The following is a 13,254-nucleotide window of genomic DNA, read 5'->3' on the forward strand; positions in this document are numbered from 1 at the left end:
TGTGGCACCCAAAGGGCCCACCCCTGCACTGCTAAAGCCTGGGGGAGGCATGGAGCGGTACACAGACCCGCCTCGGGGCACCCACGTAGGTGCTGGTGGGTGGGTGCAGGATGGTGTTTTCTGAACCAGTGTCTGCTGGCTCTCTCCTGTCGCAGCTCTCCCCTCCTCTAGGGGTGTCTCTGTGTGTCCTCAACCAGGCTTTACCTGGGCTCGTCTGCCTTGGCTCCGCCTCGTCCTGAAATGTTGCTGTTTAGGAACTGTTCCACGGGCGCATGTTCCTGAGGGTGGAGAAGTGTGGGATAAGAAAGGCCCGTGGGGACGCAGGGATGCCGGAGAGGGTTGGGGGCAGCCCAGGGATGGACACGCCTCTGCTGCCCCCTGGCGGCCGGCTCTGGCCCACAGGCTCACCTTGCGGTGGTTGTGAGAAACAGTCCCGCGGCTCCTGTAGGGACGGTTGCGCGGTGGCGGGTCTCCCATTCCTGCAGCCTTCATGAGGACCTGGAGGAAATCTCTGCCCCCCGTCTGCATAGCTGAACTTCACACTGGTGGCTCTTTATCTCCGGGGCCTTTTGCGCTCATAACTGACCAGAGGACGGGCCGCTCTGTGCTCGCCCCGGCGAGCCTGGTTAACACACGCTTTTGCCTCATTCTTGCCTCCCCCCTCCATCCCTGGTCCTGCTTCTTTGATCTTTCCCCCCACTTGGTGTGCGCCATCCTGAGATGGTTTACTCCTCCTCGGAAACTACCTGGCGTCTTCAGGAGGAGGGTGGGGTGTAAGAAAGCACAGTTAACTAACTCATCGAGTCCTCTTGCGTCCCTGAGAGGTTGGGTGACATTTGAGCCCCACTTTACAGAAGAGGAAACTGAGGGTCAGAGAGGCCGGGATAAGTCACCCCAGGCCAGGAAAAGCAGCAGGGCTCTGTTCTTCCTGCCAGCTCTCACCGCTTCTCCACGTCAGGTAGCAATGCTACGTGAGTGTCCGTCCGCAGAAGGTTCTAGTGCGGGCCCCGCCCGTGCGGGTGGGGATGTGGGAGGAGGACCAGGGGTGTGGAGGGCGGAACCCAGGCAAGCCGCAGCTGGAATAAAATCAGGAGCGCCCCAGGGCTCAGCAAGGTGGAGGCACTGGGGCTTTCTCTCGCCAGCCCTGCCTGCCAGCTTGTGGGGGGGCGTGGGGGGGGACAGGCTCGTTCCCTGCGTTCTGAGCCCCGACTCCCTGAGATCACAGAAGAGGAGCCATGGTGGTGTCTCGGGTGTGGGGGTTAAACGTGCAGGCGCCCTGCACCTGACGCCTCTCCATTCGACCTCTGTGCCCGCCCGCCTCAGTGCAGACGGCGCCGCTTGCCGCCCGTGAAAGGGTCTGCACGTACGTGGTAATTATGCACACGAGTCACACAGCAGAGCCTTAAAGTGAACAGGGAGACTGCCACCAGCTCCGGCCCCAAGCCACCACCAGGGTGCCGCTCAAGGGGACCTGGGGGCACCTGGGGGCCCCTGCCTGCCCCGTCTTCCCACGTCCCCAGAGCTAACCCCTGCCCTGCAGCCCGTGCTTTGGACGTGTGTATGTGGCCGGGAATGTAGGGTTCCTGAGCTCGATGTAAATGGTGACACGTGTGGGAGAACGCCCAGCGGGGCACAGGTTCTCGAAATGCCACCTTCGGTCCCTGCCTTGTTTCATTGCCCCCGCCCACCCCCGCTTTCAGGGTCCCCTGGGACATGCTGCTCTTCCCAGGAGACCCCCCTTGTCCCCAGCGATGGCCCCATTAGACCGGACCCCTCCAGAGGGTGGGCGCCTGGTCAGGCCTGCGTGCCTGTGGGTGCCCAGGGCTCCCCTGTGGGGCGGTGACTCCTGCCCCCACCAGCCCACCTGCCCGGGGTCCTCTTGACACCAGAACTACTGAGGGGAGGGGCTTCAAGTGACCTTAAAGCTCCTTTTGTCTCCTCTCCTCAGTTGAGAACACCACCCACTGTGAGTTTGCCTACCTTCGGGACCTCCTTATCAGGTGAGAGAGGGCTGTGGGGTGTCGGCCTTGGCCCCGAGAGGGCCCTAAATCAGAAGCGTGGGCACTGGGGGAGCAGGCAGAGGTCCCGGTCAGCAGCTGGCCCATCCTCCCCCAGGAAGACCTCGGAAGCCCATTGTCTAAAACACCTCCGTGGAAATGAAGCAGGAAGTAAAGAGCCTTCTTAATCTGTGGGAGAGAACCCGATGGGAGGGGGATGGGAAGGGGTTGGGGAAGGGGTCGGGTTCTGATCACCGCAGCGTGAGTCCATTAGAGTCAGGGCCCCAGGGGGTCTTTTGTGCTGGGCATGGGGGTGGTGTCCCCCACTCCCATCCCAGTGTCTTCTGACCCCACCGCTCTGACCTAGCTGAGGCTTCTCCTTGGTTTTCCTTGAGCCCAGGCAAGGAGTGGCCATCCTTAAGCCATTAGAGAGGGTGCCAGGTGCCTGGGCCTGGGCAGGTAATTGGAGACAGTAGGGGCTCCTCATGGCACCGGAGGCTCCCAGCTTCTCAGTCAGCAGGCGGATGCATCCTAGGCGTGAAGTCCAGTGGAGGGACAAGGCCATCTCTTGGGGCCTCTAGGTTAGGAAGTGGAGTGTGGCTTGTGGGAGTGACCCCACCGTGTTGGAGAGCCTGGCTGCAAAAGATGCCCACCACAAGGCCTTCCCACCCCCCTTTCCAGTCTCCCCTGCTGGGCTGCGAGGGAGGGAGAACTTGAGCACAGGACTGGTAGGGTCACCTAGCACTCCAGCTCAGGCCGTAGCCCCAGGACCGCTGGTCCCCCACTGGCCACTGGCCTGGTGCTTCTCGATGGCAGCAAGGACATGCTGGTGCTGTCCCCTCTGTGCACCCAGCCACTATCCTTGCACTGGCCACAGGCTTGACACAGACAGAGGGGACACGTGCATTAGAACAGAGCTGTTCAGAGGAGGTCTGGGTCACCATGGAGACAGCCCCACACCCCTGCCATACCCAGGCCTGGGCCGGCTCGCTGGGCCTCACAAGCCCTTCCGGGGGCCCCCTGAAAGCCAAGCAGGGGGCATGGGGTGCAAGGGGGGCAGGCAGTGGGAGTCCTGGGTCCGAGCCAGCGGGATCAGCATCCGCGACCTCCCTGTGTCCCCCCAGGACGCACATGCAGAACATCAAGGACATCACCAGCAGCATCCACTTCGAAGCCTACCGGGTGAAGCGTCTGCACGAAGGCAGCAATGCCATGTCCAACGGCGTCGAGGAGAAGGGGCCCGAAGCCCAGGAGATGTAGACCCACCCTGCCCCCGGGACCCTGCCCCCCAGTCCTTTCCAGCACCACCCCCAGGCCCACCCACATGCCCCATTTTATTTTATATAATTTTCTCACTTGTCATCGTTCTCTGCCCCTTTACACGCCACCAAGTAACAAGATCACGTGTGCCCTCCTGAGTATGTGCATTCTTAGCCGCTGACTGTGGGGCCTGGACCGGGTGGGGCCTCGGGCAGGAGGCCATCCCTCTGGCCGTCCCCGAGGTCTGCGAGAGGCTGGGCCACGGCCAGGAGGGGCAGGAGGGGACCTGCGACTTCGGTGCCAGCCCCCAACCGCCCCCTCAACTGCAGGCACAGCTCTGGGTCGCCCTCGGCCCCAGCCTCTGAGTGAGGCAGGCTTGTGCAGGGGAGCTGGCCTGGCCGCCCCGGAGCCCCTTCCTGCCCCCTCTCTACACGGCCTAGACCCGTAACTCAGAGAGCCCCCACCTTTGCCACCCCCCCGGGGAGAATAGTTAATTCCATGAGATGCAGGTTGCCAATTGCTTAGACACCGGGAGGTGCATCGCCTGCCGCCCGCCCGCGAACCCGTCCTGGAGCAGAAAGTGCCTTTATCATCCGTCCATGAGCCAGCCTTCTCTCCCCCGCTGTCCCCGCTGTCCCCGCCACCGGCACTGGGAACTGGGGACAAGTCGGAGAGAGGGAGGTGTGTCTTCATCTCTCTATCGCCTCCCCCCCCCCCAGGATTTGACTGAGCATGCAAAGGAAGGAAAAAGATGCACCCCACTCCAGCCCACCCCCATGCTTTGGGGGAAGGTCCAAGCAGGTGAATCTGGTGGAGGAGCTGAGGGAGGAAGAGGTGACTGTGCAGGAAAAGGGGGGGCTGTATGGGGCCGGGCCTGTTCAGAGCCGCCCATGTGACCCCAGGGCCTGCCCTGCACCGTCCCATGTGACTGGGAGAGTGTGTTTCTGTCCGTCTGTCTGTCTGTTTAGAAATCTCTTTGGCCTAAGATGCTCCAGCCCAGGTACACATTCAGCCTTCTTGGCCCAGGCCTTGCTGACCTTGACCCCGGGAGCTTTTTGTTGCCCTAAATGTGCCTGGGCTCCCACACCCCAGAGCCCATCGTAAAGACCCCCCCAAAGAGGGAGAGGTCAGGAGGCAGGTGTGCATGGCCCCTCATCGGGCTGCAGCCTGGGGTTTTACGAGCAGGGCTCGGCCGGTCGCTCCCGCTCCTTCACCCTGTGTCTCCACGGGGAGAGCAGCTGCGGCCGTCCGAGCCGCGCACGGCAGGCGGCGGGTGCTTCTCCCTGCCTTCTGGAGAGCCAGGGGGCTGGCGCAGGTCCTGAGATTAGACACAGGGGAGGTGCACGTCTGTCTGCAAGCAGCGGGAGGAAGGGGATGCAGACAGGCCTGTGCAGGGCGTGTGCGTGTGTGTGTACAATGTCCTTGCATTGCGTGCTCACTCCCCACCGGAGACAGGAAGGACCCCTTAGCGAAACCATTGACTTGCCGACTTGCCACGTTTTTGCCAAAACCAAGATTTCGAAGGACACCTCCAGCTTCAGCGGAGGGGTGAGGGCGCGGGGCAGCCCCCCGGGCGGGACGGACCCGCTTTCCTTCTCTGTAGCCAGATCGTGACAGATCGTGACTTTTCACTGGCTTCTGTCCCACAGTGGCCTTTTGCTCTGTGCCTCCTGAGAAATTCATCTTTTTGTATAAATAACAAAGTGTTGAAACTGTATTTCCTGAAATGAATGTCCGAACGCGAACGTGGCGGGGGGACGTGCTCCCCTCCGGGACCCCAGAGGCGCGATTCTCCTTGGGGAGGAAGCCGCTGTCACCGCGATTCTGGGGGCTGCTGAACCTCGTGCCGGGGCGCTGCGTTCGGGGGCTTCGGAAGCCCGCGTGTACGTGGAAAGCCAGGGGCAAGGCTTCCCCCCGGAGGCACCGCAAGCGGCTTTCGTTCCTGTATTGTCAGAAATAAAGTTTCTCTTCTTGAATCTCGCCCTACCAGATCGAACCCCAGGAGCTGGTCAGGAGCTGAGACGGTGGCCCCGAGTGGAGGCTGCCGGGGCCACGTGTCTTTGCACATCCCCGCGGGCGCTCGGGGCCGAGCCCTTTGCCGTGCATGACACACCACCGCACGACAGAAATCCATTCCCTCCCGCTTCCGGAGGCCCCAAGTCCGAGATCGAGGTGCCGGCGGCTGTCCTTTCTCTGGCCTGCGCTGTGCCCCCCTCTGTCCTTGCAGATGAGAAACAGGTCTCTTGTAAGGCACTCCCTTTGGATTTGGGGCCCATCTTCAGGATGGCCTCATCTCATCCTTACTTACATCTGCAAAGACCCTGTTTCCAAATAAGGCCACGTCCTGAGGTTCTGAGAGGACATGAATTTGGGGGGTGGGTGCTGTTTAACCCAGGGCATCCCCTACCCCCCCCCCCATCGCTGGGTCTCAGGGATGAGGCGGCCGCAGAGGGCCCTGCAGCGGGGCTCAGATGAGGGTTCAAGGTTTGCTCTGCCACGGACCAGCTGGGGGAGGATTACTGCAGCCCCTCGGGCCGCCCCAGCCCTTCCATCGGGCAGGTTGGCTCGTTCTGCAGAAAGTAAATGGGTTTCGTGTCCAAATGAATCAATGGGCAGTGGCCACGTGGACCATCTGCTTCCTGGATTCTGAGGTGCCCCCCGCTGCCGACGTCTGCTGGGGGTACAGGAGGAGGACAGGGTCAGCCCAGGGGTGGGGGCTGTGGGGTCATCATCTCAGGACTCCTCCAGCTCTGAAGCTCCCCTTCCCTCCTCCAGACTGAAACTGTCCCCATTTTCGCCCCTGCTGGACACCCGCGTCCAGAAGCTGCTCTCTCTGGGCCTGACCCTCTCCAGGGCCCAACACGGGCTCCAAGCCTTGATCTCCGTTCTAGAATCTGGCTCCTTCCCCCCGGGGGCTTACTTACCGTGTCTGGCTGTCTCCCTGTCCCTGGCGCTGCTGGTCCCTCACGCGCCAGCCTGGCGGCGACCAGGACACCAGCTCTGCCCATCCAAGGGCAACCAGGGAATGCCTGTGGTGATGGGGGCTCGTCCCCCACCCAAGCAAGCAGATCCCCTATAGATCCGGGTGACCAACTGTTCCGGTCTGCCTGCACATGTGGGGTTTCCAGGGATCTGGGACTTCCAGCCCTAAAACTGGGAAGGTCCTGGGTGAGCCGGACAAGTTGCTCACCCTATGTAGACCCCACACCACCCTGACCCTTCTCCCACCGCTCAGGGTCCTGGTCGTGGACTCCTTGGCCCAAGGGGCTCCTACGGAGCTGCGAGGTCTGGGCTGGGCTCTTGCCAAGACATCCTGGGGGTGAGCAGGAGGCCCCAAGGACAAGCCATAGAGTCATGCTGGCTCTGAACACCTGTGTGGGGGTGGGATGTCCCGAGGGGCTGTGGTGACCAGGTGTCCTGTGCTCATGTCTTCCCTGCTCTGGGCTGCAGGGTTTGAACAAGCCGGGAAAATGATTACAACAACAGGCAATTTGGGGTGGGGTGCTTTTCCAGACCCTGCCTTGTGTGTGTCCTTGCATCCGGTGAGGATCCATGGCAGGTGGCCTCCACCTGGGGGAGAAGCCAGATGGAAATCAGCTGACTGGAGGGGTCTCCTTTCAGATCTGTATTTATGGATGTGCTCTCCTCATTGTTAAACACTACTTTCTGACTACCAAAGTAACAGACAAAGTAGACAATGTGGAATGTGGAAAATGCCAGAAAAAAAAATACCCCACCAGGAAATGAAAAGTCCACCATCCTCCTCCCTAGTGCCAACTCTGGTGGGGGCTGGCGTCATTATCATCGTGGTTCCTGGGCTTTGCTTTGTATCCTGCTTGATATCGTTTTAGGGGTGCTGAGGAGAGGAAGTTGGGGGGCAGGAGGGAGGGTGAGAGCCATGCAGACTTCTGGGCCCGACCCCAGTGTGCACAGCTGAGGGATTTGGAGGCATCCTGTCTCAGGGACCACCTTGCAGAGGTCCCTGGCCCTCCCCTTCTCCCTTCTCCATGCTCTCCCCCTCCCCCTGAGGAAGGAGAAGGGGGACAGCCCTCCAAGTAGGTTGGGCCCAGCTCGGCTGTCTAGGACGGTGAAAATTGGGACTCAGCAGACCAGATGCATTTCCTGCCTTGGCGCCTAGAACACTTTCCAGATGTGTGCACTGCCCCAAGGCCCAGGCAGGAGGGGCCCGGGGAACCTGACCCAGCTGTGTCAGGGACGCTGGCCTAATGCCAGCACATGGGTCAGTCACTGATGAAAATGTCACCGTGAGGAGCCCAAACCTGGGAGCCTGTCCTTGGAGAGTCCCAGGGAGGCTGTGGTTCCCTCTGCTGATCCAGGCTGGCTGTAGACCCCAGCCCTGCCCCCACTCTGAGGGCTCTGGCCTTTCCAGAAAGTAAGATGCCCTGGCTTTTCTCTGGTATTAGTGGTATTAGATGGTATTAGTCACACCTGCTTCCTGTAGAAAGTGTGAAAAACAGAAAAGCCAGAAAACAACAACCCTAACAGCGAACCCAGAAACCCACCATTGCCAGTCAACCGGCTACTGTATGGGAGATAAAGAAACGCTTTTAAATGCATCGGCAAACTTTGTTGAGTGTCTTTCCAAAGCTGAGCGCAGATCGAGCACATCCTTTTGTAACCCGCGTTTTCGCTTCCTCTCAGTGAGGGTTTTCCCACTTCATTGTGTTTTCTTGGAAAACAGGATTTTAATGGCGGTACGATAGTCCATCCCATACACCTGTCTTACTAAGTGAGGATTGCTACGTTTTCACCCCCGTCTGTGGGCTGCGCCCAGAGGGCCGGAGGGGTGCAAGCCTTCCCTGTCCTCCTCACAGATGAGAGAGGTGCCTGGTTGCAGAAGCTACTGGAAATGGTTCAGAAGCCCACGCTGAAAGGGACTGTGTAGACCCAGAGCCAGGAGGGACCCCAGGATTGTGTTGACCCGTCCTTCCTCCTCCTGCCCGGTTCCATCGAGGCTCTCGTTACTGCGGTTTGGCACGTGGGTGGGCGAAGCATCCTTGTGAAGTCGTGCACACCAACCATCAGAGTCTCACATGTGACGGTGTCACGGAGCTCAGGGCTCACTGCACAGAACGCTGCTGTGACCCTATTACCGAAATGCTCATTTCTGAGCTGCTTTTCCACGTAGATTCAAGTAGGCAGCTGGGCATCTCTTGAATGGGTCCGCCAGGGAGACCCCAGCGGGTCACCCCTCGTCGATCACATATTGAGACGCCCCAGAGGCTAGAGGGGGTGGGTGGGGAATGGAGGGGTGGATGCAGTGGTCCCTGGCCCTGCCCTGGGTCACTCATGGGCCGAGGTGACCCTGACCAGTCCCTCAGCTTCAGGAGAGACAGGAAGGTACAAACAGCCCTGTGGTCATTGTCCATCGAGGTAAGTGCCGAGGGAGAAGGTCCAGGCCTGGAAGGTTGTATAATGGGGGACCCGGCCCATGATGGGGTAGGCATCAGACGGGGCTTCCTTTGTGTGAAGGCCTGAGTCGGGGGGAGCATGGAGTTGGAGGGGACCAGGAGGCCAGAGGCTGGAAGCGGCAGAGGGGGTGGGGAGGCCAGCCGGGCTGAGTCTACCCCAAGCCAAGCCCCTCCCCGCACCCCTGCAAGGCTGGCCCCACCACACTCCTTTCTCCCTCCTGTGTGAGCCCCAGCCACTCTCCCGCTGCGCCCCTGCCTGGTGCCCCCCCCCCAGGACACTGATGCCCCAAGTCCTCCAGGCGGGGCCCCTGGCCAGCCCTCCGCAGGTCCCTGGAGAGTCCTGGGCCGCCTCTCAGCCGCCGTTTCCCAGGCAAGCCGCGGATCCCGATAGAAGAGTGCAGCTGAGTGGATGCCCAGAGCCCAGGGAGAGAGCATCTTCCTTCCTGTCGGCTGTAAATAATGAGAATAAAGAGGGACTATGAATGATTAAAGCTGCCCAGAGTGAGTGGGTCTTGAACTGTCTGCCGGGTTTAAAAACTAATTACTTGGAGAGTGTTGTGCCAGGGAACGGTTGCCCGTTTCCCACAATGCCCTCTCCCTCCTCCCCCTCCTTCCTCCTCCCCCTCCCCTCTTCCCCCTCCTGCCCCTCCTCCCCCTCCTCCCTCCTCCTCTCCCTCCTCCCTCCTCCCCCTCCTCGGGTGCCAGGGACACCAGCATCAGGCTGATCTGCCAGTCCTGGCACGTGGAGAGCTGCCATGGCCCCTCCATCTCCCTGATTATGACTTCACTGGAGCCTGTCCCACGAAGAAATACAAGTCCCCTGAAAGAAACAGCCACATGGAGGGATCACGTGGGGGAGGCACCGAGGACCCACGCGGGCAGAGCTGAGACTGGAGCTGGAGCACTCAGGAGACCCCCAGGGGCGGCTTTACCAGCCAGGCCAGGGTGGGCACCACTCAGAACCAGCCTCTGCACCCTGCCTGGAGCCCCGCGAGGGGGCTGGGGGATGCGCGGCCCCAGGGGCTGCCCCTGGCCCGGCGGCTCCCAGACATCCCGCCCTCAGAACGTCCTTGCGTGCCAGGAGTTGGGGCAGGGGGACGGGAGTGAATGTTTCTGGGGACAGAGCTTCAGTTTAGGAAAAGAGAATGTTCTGGAGGTGGATGGCAGCGGCGGCTGCACAACAGTGTGAATGTGCTTAATGCCCCCCGAACTGTACATTTAAAAAAGGCTAAAATGGTAAATTTTATGTGATGTCTATTTTACTACAGTTTTAAAAATAAATATTTTTAAAAAGGCTGTCTGTGTCTCAGGCCCACTGGGTCTGGGACAGGCTGGTCTCACGGTGGAAGATGTGGTTCCAGCATGTTCTAGCATGGCAAAGAGAAAAGGGTGCATACCTGCATCTCCCGCTGGAGAAAGGGGCCCTGGGGCTGCAAGGGGGTCTCTGCCAAGGGAAGAGAAAATTGTGCCCTTCAGCCAGCTGCAAGTAGGGCTTTGAACGCTGGGTGGGTGGGGGGGGTAGGACCAGCAGTGCCTCCCAGTTGGTGAGCTGTGGGGGGTGTGGACGTGGCCTGGGGAGGGGGTTGCTGAGTCTCGGGATTTGCAACCAGATTAACTCAAGGGGGCCAGTCATTACAGGGGCTCACTGTCTATTTGGCAGCCGAGGCACAGCCCCCCACCTGACCCCACCTCCCCTCCTCAGGGTCCTGTTTGGAGCTCCAGCTCCCCAGGGCAGCTGGGGGTAGGTAGGGGAGAGAAAAGTCCTTTCCGGGAACAGAGGGCCCTGATGTTTGTCCCGCACTTCAAGGTTTACAGAGATTCCCACTCAAGTGATGCCTTTGGAGAAGGCACATCCAGGGCTGCCGGCTCCATGGCCCGGGTGAGGAGACAGGTCATGCAGCAGGGTGGTGGCGGAGGCCTGGCTCCCCGGGTTCCTCCTCTGAGTGCTTTGTGCTCTGGGAGCTGCTTTGGACAGCCCTTCCTCTGCCACCACCCCCCCCCAGGAGGAGCGGGGCTGGAACACAGCCGTATTCAGTCTCATTGCGCCGGGCTGCCTGTGGTCTCAGAGCAGGGAGTGTGGTCTGCGTGCACACATGTGAGCACGCCAGCAAACACGCATGCCCCCATAGCACATGATACAGGGAAACACACGGGGTCAAGAGAGCCCACTGGTTTGGGACTGCAATCAGTGTCCCTCCCAGATTCATATGTCGGAGCCTACCCCCAATGTGATGGAAATTGGAGGTGCGGTCTTTGGCAGGGGATTAGGTTTCTTCAGGATGTGATTCATGCTTTATAAGAAGAGACAAGATAGCTCTCTCTGCATGTGCGCACACTGAGGAGAGGCCATTTGAGCAGTGAGAAGGCAGCTGTCTACAAGCCACAGAACCAGCTCTCACCAAGAGCAGAATCTGCCTGTCAGCACCTTGATCGTAGACTCCCTGGTCTCCAGAAGTGTAAGGAATAAATTCCTGTTGTTTAAGCCACCCAGTCCATGGTATTTTGTCATATCTGCCCAAGCAGATGAAGACAACCACCATCACCACCATCATCACCACCGCCATCATCATCATCACCATCATCACCACCACCACCATCATCATCACCATCATCACCACCATCATCATCATCACCATCATCACCACCACCATCATCATCACCATCATCATCTTTATCACCATCATCATCATCACTCTCACCACTGTCACCACCATCATCACCACCATAACCAGTACCATCGTCATCCTCATCATCATCATCACTATCATAATCATCACCATCATCACCACCATCATCATCATCACCACCATCATCATCACCATCATCATCATCACCACCATCATCATCACCATCATCACCACCATCATCACCACCATCAGCACCATCATCACCACCATCAGCACCATCATCACCATCACCACCACCATCATCATCACCACCATCATCATCACCATCATCATCATCGCCACCATCATCACCATCACCATCATCACCAGCATCATCAGCACTGACATCATCACCAGCATCATCATCACTATCATCATTATCATCATCATCATCACCACCACCATCATCATCACCACCATCACCATCTTTATCACCATCATCATCATCACTCTCACCACTGTCACCACCATCATCACCACCATAACCAGTACCATCATCATCCCCATCATCATCATCACTATCATAATCATCACCATCACCAACATCATCACCATCATCACTCACCACCATCAGCAGCATCATCACCACCATTATCACCACCATCACCATCATCATCACCCTCAGCACTCTCACCACCATCATCACCAGCACCATCACCATCACCAACATTATCACCAACCTGCTGAGGCTGACAGAATGGCCTCAACTTGCTTCTCTGCCCTGGAGTCTAAAGGAATGAAATCCAGGGGCACCTGGCCGGCTCAGTCAGTGCAGCGTGTGACTCTTGATCTTGGGATTGTGAATTTGAGCCATGTTGGGCATAGAGATTACCTAAAAATAAAATCTTAAAAAAAAAAAAAAAGGAATGAAAACTAGCCAGAAGGTGGAGGGCAGAGCTGAGAGCAGAGGAGAAGGTGAGCTGTTTGCAACTCCTTCTGGTGCCCTTTCTGCTGTTCATACATGCTGCCCACCTTCCCCACTAGATCTTTTAACATCTTTATCATAAAATCCTTGTCCGGTAATTCTAACATCTCAGCCATCTCTGGGTCTACTTCTACTGACAATTTTTCTCCTGATTATGGGTCACAATTTCCTCCTTCTTTGCATGTAATTTTTTATTTACTCCAAATGTTATGTGTAAAAAACCCAGGAGTGTGCAAAATAAATATATTTCTCCTGGAAAAAGAACATGACCCTTCTTCTTTCAGGCCGTGAATGTAAGGGGCTGAGCCCATCTAGTATGCATCAGAGCCGGGTCTGGGCTTGGATGCTGCATTCATTAGATTCATCTTGCCACTTGCTTCCAGTGTTTTGAAGGTAAGACGGGGTCTTTCCCTTTAGTGTTTGGAGAGAAGACAACAGCATGATAAAGTTAATGTGTGTCTCCATGCAAAAGGTAGGTGGAACGTGCTCATATGTGGCTGGCGTGGCAGGAGGCAGGTGTATGGAGGGGGAATGCTGTTGAATAGGAGGCCATTGGTGTGCGGAGATGGGTGGTAATTCTCAAAGATGGCAGAACTTACCTTTGAGGCTTAGGTGTTATGGCTGTGAATGGAGAAAATGATGAATATTAGCCTGATGAAGGGCCTTCTCTGCTGAATCCAGTCCCTTCACAGACCCTGGGAGACATCTCAGGACTTCCAAATCAACTGGCCACAGGCCACTGCTGCTTCCACATAGTAGGAAAATGTGAACACCCCAGTTCTACCTCCAAACCCCAGTGCATGGTGCATCATCCCCCCACAGAGGAATTCACCACTAGAAAACAGAAACTAGGGGCGCCTGGGTGGCTCAGTCATTAGGCGTCTGCCTTTGGCTCAGGTCATGGTCCAAGGGTCCTGGGATCGAGCCCCGCATCGGGCTCTCTGCTCCGCGGGAAGCCTGCTTCTCCCTCTCCC

The 13,254-nt window shown here is 58.2% G+C and overlaps 1 long non-coding RNA gene across 1 annotated transcript; it reads left to right on the forward strand.

Annotated features, from left to right (window-relative positions):
* The first annotated feature begins 6 nt into the window (after positions 1-6).
* Positions 7-4,974, forward strand: LOC145718964 (uncharacterized). Its single transcript, XR_014142120.1, has 2 exons — positions 7-2,000; positions 3,122-4,974. It is a non-coding gene; the product is annotated as an uncharacterized LOC145718964 (long non-coding RNA).
* The last annotated feature ends 8,280 nt before the right edge of the window (positions 4,975-13,254 follow it).

Source organism: Leptonychotes weddellii, unplaced genomic scaffold (assembly GCF_054177405.1).
Source record: "Leptonychotes weddellii isolate Sample4059 unplaced genomic scaffold, ASM5417740v2 HiC_scaffold_2658, whole genome shotgun sequence".
NCBI lineage: Eukaryota > Metazoa > Chordata > Mammalia > Carnivora > Phocidae > Leptonychotes > Leptonychotes weddellii.